Source organism: Podarcis tiliguerta, assembly GCF_965153285.1.
Source record: "Podarcis tiliguerta genome assembly, chromosome: 2".
Taxonomy (NCBI): Eukaryota; Metazoa; Chordata; class Lepidosauria; order Squamata; family Lacertidae; genus Podarcis; species Podarcis tiliguerta.
In genome coordinates this window covers 30,408,273-30,414,949 of record NC_139535.1, presented here as the reverse complement: position 1 = coordinate 30,414,949, position 6,677 = coordinate 30,408,273, and the positions used below count along the sequence as shown (strand labels likewise).

At 41.1% G+C, this 6,677-nt stretch overlaps 1 long non-coding RNA gene across 2 annotated transcripts; it reads left to right on the top strand.

Annotated features, from left to right (window-relative positions):
* The first annotated feature begins 2,428 nt into the window (after positions 1-2,428).
* LOC310671284 lies at positions 2,429-5,045 on the top strand. 2 transcript variants are annotated; one of them, XR_014507936.1, is made up of 3 exons: positions 2,429-2,539; positions 2,937-3,215; positions 4,863-5,045. It is a non-coding gene; the product is annotated as an uncharacterized lncRNA (long non-coding RNA). The 2 variants fall into 2 exon arrangements; XR_014507937.1 differs by having other exon boundaries at positions 2,429-3,215.
* The last annotated feature ends 1,632 nt before the right edge of the window (positions 5,046-6,677 follow it).

Sequence of the window (6,677 nt, the reverse complement as noted above, 5' to 3'; positions counted from 1 at the left end):
TTTTGGGAAGCCGGGTCAAGCAGTGCCATCTCTACAGTTGTTGTATGAGGAACTAATAATATAGAATCACTCCAAGAGCCATGCTGTGGAAGCAAAATGTTATTTTTGAAGTGGCCCTTGTTTAAACAAAGTATGAGCCATAGCTGTAGGTAATGTTTTTTATATCACATCCCGCCCTTTATTAACTAAATGCGCTTTGTAAAAATGAGATCATTAGTTTTTTTAAAAAAAGATCATGGAAGACACGGCATAATGTGAACTAAGAGTGTTTTATGTAGTAGTTTATTGTGGCTTACCTTATTCCCTGCTGAATCAGAATTTCGCCAGGAAACGCAGCACTTGCTCTGAATGTGAAGTTGTCCTCTAGAGGTCTTAAACTGTGTTAAGCAATGCAGTTTAAATTCATGCCTTCTAGTTTATCTGAATGCATATATTTCCTCATGCAGGCAAGGCTTTTGTCTCTCAATTTTTAATGAGAGACTATATGGGCTCCCACTGGTTTATGTTTTGTCAACTTAGCTGCTTCTGTAGGCATAATGGCTTTGTAAAATTTCTGTGACTCCTGGAGGGAATCTAAAAGTCTCTCTGAAAGCCCATGCATCTGGTTATTCATGTCCCCATTACATTGCCATGTTGATGAAAGGGAGAGGATGTGCACTGAATGTACATCGAGGAGCTGCTTTGCATATGGTTGTGCTGCATTGCTTACCGCTTGCCCCCAAGAGTTGACAGTGCAATTTCAGGGTCATTGCTCACCTTAGAGGCTGCATGGTTTGCCTTGTAGCATGTGAGTATATAGTGAGTCTTCCTAGACTTCTACATCTGTGCCAATGAACAGAACTCAAGAGTTAAACATAAATCTGACGTGTGCAACTAATGTTGATTTAAAAAAACAAACCCGAGAAGGCTATCATCTGATAGAGAAATCATTTCCAGATTCCCCCCCCCTTTTTTTTTTGACAATTCCAAACAATGAAATGGAGTTAAATCCATCCCATCTGACAACACTGAGTGAAGCAAGTATTGAATTAATTTTACTCATAAACTAGAGGGCAGTTAGAATGAAACAAAAATGACAGCCAGGCACAAAGGGCCTCAAAAAAGCACAAATAGAAAAGCCAGTAAAGGCCAGTTAGGCACTACGAAGTGGCCCCAAATTTATCAAGATTTAAGGGCTGCCACATGGAATTGTAGATGTTACCTTAGCTTTCTGCATAAGCTCAGAAACCTTGATTAAGAATTGTTTTTGCTGTTGTTTATTAATCACCTTCCACATATGCCCCAAAGCTATGTACAATACAGTGGTACCTCAGGTTAAGAACTTAATTCGTTCTGGAGGTCCGTTTTTAACCTGAAACTGTTCTTAACCTGAGGTACAACTTTGGCTAATGGAGCCGCCCGCTGCCGCCACGCTATTTCTGTTCTCATCCTGAAGCAAAGTTCTTAACCCAAGGTACTATTTCTGGGTTAGTGGAGTCTGTAACCTGAAGCGTTTGTAACCTGAAGTGTCTGTAACCCGAGGTACCACTGTATATAACAAAAAGAGCTTAAAAACAGTTTAAAAACAATTTTAAAGGTTTTCCATGTGCAAATCTGGTGAAATCTAAGTTATGAGATCTAGCAAGAGATACATTTAAGCTACACCTCTACAAATCACCCCGTCAGCAGGCTTTCTAGAGATGAAAACAATAACAGATGATGAATTTTAAAACAATACGAAGAGGCCAAAGTTGGAAGGAAAAAAATGCCATGATTGTTACACAAGGGACTGTTATGTGCTTGTTTCCCAATCTGGAAATTAGATTGTCTTCATCATCTGGTGTGCAGAGGATTTAATCAAGCTCTCTGCTACCACTTCCACAAACAAGTTGTCGTACAGCCCTGTCCCTCAATGGGATTTCTAGTCTTGAGGAAACACATCTGCAGTACCTTTACATCTCTCCCCCCCTCCCCATGGAGCTAGGGATTGTTTAAAATATGTTTTGATTTTATCTTTAAATGGCATTGTTTTAAAATTTTGGTGTTTGCATCCGTGGGCTGCTTTGAGAGGAAGAGGAGGATATCTAAATTTAATAAATAAATAAATGAACCCTTTAAAAAACAACAACAACCCAAACCAGTATACAGTATACTCAATTTAATAAATCAACCATAATCAACCAGTTTAACAAATTCCACCAGCACAAAAGGAACAAAAAAACTGAACCAGTGAAGATGAAATCTTAAGTCCCTATTTAAAAAAACAAAAAAACAAAAAAACCCAAAGTCTTCAGCAACTGCCTGAAGCAGCATAGGGATGAGGCCTCACCCTCGCTATTGGTGAAGTGTGACACAAAAACATGAAATCCAGAGGTAAATTGGTGACAAAACCATGGTGTGTGAAGAGAAGCTTGTCCATGATGTTTGCTTCATGCTCAGTGATCATTGTGATGCCTAAAAAGTGTCAGAAAACCTCGTAGAGTTGGTGAAGAAGAAGAAGAAAAATAACCCTTGAATGTATAGGATGAATAGTATCAGTGATTTCTATGACTGGGACCTGGTAGGAGTGATAAGGCTACTGCCCTTTCTATTGTCATTAATGAGGAGGGGGGAAAACAATGGGTGCCATGCAAAGGTATGTGGCTACAAGCTCAAGCTGATCAGCTACTGGCAGTATAGATTCTCATTAGGTATGACATAGATTTTTGTTACATAGCTCAGCTGGCTGCAAATTGGACTCGTCATACTGAAGTGTATGTTCTCCGGTTCTTCATTTCCTCTGTTCTCGTTGCTATAGTGACCATCAGAAATCACAGGGAGCAAACAAAAGGCAAACACGAAAGGAGAGTTTCTAGCTTTTAATAGTTGTCTCCTTTTTCGGAACCTTCTGCAATTTTCTTTTCTTTTCACTCTGCTCCTTTTTTCTTTTCTTTTCTTTTCTTTTTTTTGTATTCCAGGGATAATCACGCACAGAAACTACAATTTTCCAATATGCTGCAGGAAAGTGTTTTGCACAAAATGAGGACTTTGTTGTTGCAAGATTTGGTGCGAGGCCTTCTCAGAAGGAAATACAACGCACGCACTAGAAGAGAACCCCACTGCCTTAGCAAAACTCTCAAAACGAATCCCTAAGCTACTTTTTTGAGCTTAAGAGAGTTTAAACAGAAGATTGGATGTTCAGCGTAGGAACATTTCGGAAATGAAATTCTGGGGGAAGTTGGATACATGCATGAAAGGTGAAACAGATCTATTCAGAAATTTCATAGCCATTCTCCTAACACAAATTCGCTTCAAAAAATAATAATTCAGATTTACCCCCTCCAAGAGTTCTGTTATGGATGCTGTTGGATGTGGAGGGTGAGGAGAAATAAATAAAAGTATTGCATTATTGCCTTAAATTTCAGAAGCAAAAGTGAAATGTGTGAGGGGGGCGGCAAGTGAATTCAAACTCTGAAGGTGTCCATGATCCCTGAAGCCAGAAGTGATCTGGACACAGAGCCAGAAACTGCAGGGGCACCAGATAGGGAGGCTCTTCCACCCGAGGCTGATGGACAGGAGTCTTCAGAGGAAACTTCCAGACCACCTGGCCCTCATGGGCAATCTCCTGAGCCTGAAGATCCAGATGGCACCTACCACACACCACCAGTCCTGGAGAGCAGAGAGCACACCAGGAAGAAGGCTACTATTTCTTCAAGCCAGTGGGTTGACCCTTTAAGAACCTGGTGTTCTCTACAAAGGGATAGAGCCAGAGGCAGATTTAGGGCAGCACAGCCAGTTCTACCATGCTGGGCACCAAGCCTAGGGGGACACTGCAGGATGTCGCAACTATGATGTAGTGAATTTTTTATTATTATTTTATTTTTTAATTTTTACTTCTGAGTAGACGTGGATAGGGTAGCTCTGTCCGGGACGTTAGGGGGTGGAAGAATTCTAGGAGTGTAGCCCTGGTTGGATTGTGACAAAAACCATGTTCTCAGCATGTAGGCTAACCAGAATGAGGGAAGTTTGAAGATTTTGTACATTGCAGGTTCCAATATGATATTACTTGATGTTTACCTCTTGGACTAATGTGCAGAATTGAATGTAGCCATTCACAGGATTTTGTACTTCTTTGAATGATGAGGTAAATTTCTCCATAGATCAAAGATACCACAATAATGACATGAAAATGCGCATTAAAAGGTTTATTTAAATAGATATTCTGTAATTTTTAAACAAAACTCCAAGTTAATACAGAAATGGTACAAAATGGATTGATGGGTAAAAACATGTGAAAGTGGCATGGATTAAAAATAGACATTTTCCCTCGTCCTTAACCATAATATTGATGCTAATGCAATGAAGTGTTTGTGGTGGAGGGAGAGAGGAAATAAGTCTCTCTATCCCCCCAATATCTGGGTGGTGCTCTTGACATCTGATCAGTGCTATTTTATACAGTATAGCCTTTATATATTTGCATTCATGTTATCAGATCAGGGTGCAAATCTATATGTACTGGACTATGATATCTCTATTTTCTAATCTTCACAATGAAAAAAAAACATTTCAAGGTGAAATAGGCTTGTTCCTCTCCCCCCCCCCCCCCGCCCACAGTCATCATTCTGCTTTTGACAAAGATGAGATATAAGTCATCAATATTTCTGTGACTTAGCAATTCATTTATACTACTTTACTGCTTGGGACGTAACACAGACTAGTTTTGAGCTTGATGAAATATTGTTATCTGCGTAATTCATTTTGTGCCACTTCAACGAGGTATTTGAATTTGTGGCTGCTCCCATTAGAGGCTGGAAATTGAATTGAAAATTCATGTGCAGGCGGCACGGATGAGGCAAACCTGAGCATCAGGAAAGTGTCAATTAAATTCACCTTTCTGCTTTCAGGCATAAAAATCTGGATCAAAAGCCTTGCCAAAAGAAAAAGGAAAAAGAAAAGTTCCCATTATCGCATCAGCCAAAGACTACAGAAATTATTCCAGGTAGAACTGGTCCATGAGCAAATGCTTCTTTGATAAACTTCCAGTTTATTTTACCAAAGGATACGAAATTGTTAAACGGTGAACATGAGAGCAATTTGTTGTTTTCTTTCTCAAAATTTGATTCTGTTAAAAAGGTTATTGATTAGTTGTAGGAAAACACTCAGCAAGTTGAGCTTCAGCCTTTCCTAAATATTTTTGTCATGAAACATATCAGTTGAAATACACCCAGGCGCACACACCTGGTGTATAATTCAAAAGTCAATTTCCTCTCACCAGCAATGGCATGGAGGTAGAACATTTTAATTGGGTGCGGAAGGTCCCAGATTCAATTCCTGCCATCTCCTTTCTACAAAAGGGTGTGGTAGTTTGTGATGAGGAATAGTTCTGCCTCATACCCTGGAGTGCCATTGTCAGTCAGAGTAGTAGCTCAAGGATATCTGAAAGGTCGTTTTCCCTCATACAAACCTGTCTGGGCTCTAATATCTCTCAGCCCCATCACCATCACAGGCATCCTTGGTGGGGACACAGGAAAGGGCCTTCTCAGTGACTGCTCTCAGCCTTTGGAAATCCCCTCCTAGAGAAGTGAGACTGGCTTCCTCCTTGTCCTTTCGCTACCAGGTAAAGACTGTCTTGTATCAACAGACTTTGGGGAACTGAATGGGGTTTTTTTAAGGAAAGGCCTGGTGCTGTAATGTTTTTATTGTATCAATCTATAGGTGATCTTTTAAGTGTATATATATATATATTAATTCTACTACTACTACTCATTTATTATTTATACCCTGCCCATCTGGCTGGGTTTACCAGCCACTCTGGGCGGCTTCCAACAAAATATTAAAATACAGTGGTCTGTTAAACATTAAAAGCTTCCCTAAAGAGGGCTGTCTTCAGATGTCTTCTAAAAGTCTGGTAGTTGTTTATCGCTTTGACATCTGGTGGGAGGGCGTTCCACAGGGTGGGTGCCACTACTGAGAAGGCCCTCTGCCTGGTTCCCTGTAACTTGGCTTCTCGCAGTGAGGGAACCACCAGAAGGCCCTCAGCGCTGGACCTCAGTGTCTGGGCAGAACGATGGTGGTGGAGATGCAGCTTCAGGTATACTGGACTGAGGCCATTTAGGGCTTTAAAGGTCAGCACCAACACTTTGAATTGTGCTTGGCAATGTACTGGGAGCCAATGTAGGTCTTTCAGGACTGGTGTTATATGGTCTCGGAGGCCGCTCCCAGTCACCAGTCTAGCTGCCACATTCTGGATTAGTTGTAGCTTCCGGGTCACCTTCAAAGGTAGCCCCACATAGAGCGCATTGCAGTAGTCCAAGCAAGAGATAACTAGAGCATGCACCACTCTGGCGAGACAGTCTGCGGGCAGGTAGGGTCTCAGCCTGCATACCAGATGGAGCTGATAAACAGCTGCCCTGGATACAGAATTGACCTGTGCCTCCATGGGCAGCTGTGAGTCCAGAATGACTCCCAGGTTGCGCACCTGGTCCTTCAGGGACACAGTTACCCCATTCAGGACTAGGGAGTCCTTCACACCTGCCCACCTCCTGTCCCCCCAAAATAGTACTTCTGTCTTGACAGGATTCAACCTCAATCAATGCTTAATTGCTTTTTAATGATTGCTTTTTAATATGTTTTAGCTGATTCTATTTTAGTTGTAAGCTGCCTTGAATCCTGTCAGTGAAAAAGGCAGGATATTATTATTATTATTATTATTATTAATA